The 1767-nt window shown below is 41.5% G+C and overlaps 1 pseudogene; it reads left to right on the top strand.

Moving 5' to 3' along the window:
• The window catches only part of LOC105000681, a 2965-nt pseudogene extending 1509 nt beyond the window's left edge, over positions 1-1456 (top strand).
• The last annotated feature ends 311 nt before the right edge of the window (positions 1457-1767 follow it).

Below are 1767 nucleotides of genomic sequence, written 5' to 3'. Positions count from 1 at the left end.
AGAAATGCAACAATGTAAGGCACATTCACAAGGGTGCAAGTTTATTTTTCTTTGAAGTGTTTGTTGATGCTCCCCTGAATGTTTGTGAACAGAGGGATGTCAAGGGACTTTACAAAAAAGCACGGGCTGGAGAAATTAAAGGTTTCATTGGGATTGATTCTCATATTTTCTGATATGAAAAACCAGAGGCCCCTGAATTGGTGCTAAAAACAGATTTCTGTGATGCAAATGACTATATTTAGCAGGTTGTGGAGCTTCTACAGAAATGCGATATTGTGGATGCCTCTTATGAAGTGAAAGAACTGTATGTGCCAGAAAATAAACTTCATTTGACAAAAACATACAGAAACCTTACTGGCACTGAAAATTAATAAAGTGGATATGTAGTGGGTGCAGGTTTTGGCAGAAGACTGGGCAACCCCACTGAATGGCTTTATGAGAGAAAATGAGTACTTGCAGTACCTTCATTTCGATTATCTTCTGGATGAGGCTGTCATTAACTTGTCAGCACCCTAAAGTCCTGATAGCTACTCAAGAAAATAAAGAGACTAGATGGCTGCACGGCATTTGCTCTGATATACAAGGACCTGTGTGTGGCTATTCTTCGAAATCCAGAAATCCAGAGTTATTTGAGCACAGGAAGGAGGAGCGCTGTGCCAGGAAACAGGAAAAACATGCAAGAACCACCCTTACATCAAGATGGTTATGGAACAAGGAGATTGGCTGACTGAAGGACAGCCTCAAGTCTTAGATTGAATTTATTGGAATGATGGTCTTGATCAGTATTGTTTTACTCCTACTGAGTTATAGCAGAAGTTTAAAGATATGAATGCAGATGCTGTCTTTGCATTTCCATTACACAACCCGGTGCACAACGGCCATGCTCTATTAATGCAAGATACCCATAAGCAGCTTCTAGAGAGGGGCAACTGTGTCCTGTCCTTCTCCCTCACCCTCTTGGTGGCTGGACAAGGGATGATGATGTCCCTCTTAGAAGCATGCTGCAGTGCTGGAGGAAGGAGTCCTCAATCTTGAGACCACAGTGGTGGCCATCTTCCCATGTCCCAACTGAGGTCCAGTGGCATTGTAGAGCACTGATGGTTGTGGGAACCGACTTTTACATTGTTGGATGAGACTCGGCTGGCATGCCCCATCCAGAAACAGGGAAGGATCTTTATGAGCAGACTCATGGCATCCAAATGTTGACTATGGCCCCTGGTCTGATCACCTTGGAAATAGTTCCCTTTCAAGTTGCAGCTTATAACAAGAAAAAGAGGCAGATGGACTACCGTGACAGTGAGCACCATGAAGACTTTGAATTGTCTTAAAAACACAAATGCAAAAACTTTACCTAAGAAGGCCAGAAATCTCTTGAAGGTCTCATGGCTCCTAAGGCCTGGATTGTGCTGATGCAGTACTACAAATCCTTGGAGAAACTTTAAGTTGTTAACCTAGTTATTTCACCTTTGACACCTCATTGAGTAACAAGAGGGGACAGGTACTTACTGCTGGCATTTCTTTGTGTTGGTATCTGTCCGGACATGCTTCCTAAAAACAGACCCTTTTCCTTAACTATTAATAGCATCAGTTTGGACTGCCTTATGAGTTCTGTTCTGAACTAGTGTAACACACTCCTGGCTTTAATGTATCTTTATTATAGTTATATTCCTACAGTACAGTTTTAAAATCTTGTCTTTCTGTATTATATTCATACTTCTGTATTATCATTTTTTCAAGCTATTATATCAGTTGTAGCCAGTAGTATAC

This window comes from Bison bison, unplaced genomic scaffold (assembly GCF_000754665.1).
Source record: "Bison bison bison isolate TAMUID 2011002044 unplaced genomic scaffold, Bison_UMD1.0 scf7180017864373, whole genome shotgun sequence".
Taxonomy (NCBI): domain Eukaryota; kingdom Metazoa; phylum Chordata; class Mammalia; order Artiodactyla; family Bovidae; genus Bison; species Bison bison.
This window is presented reverse-complemented; position numbering and strand designations above follow the sequence as displayed.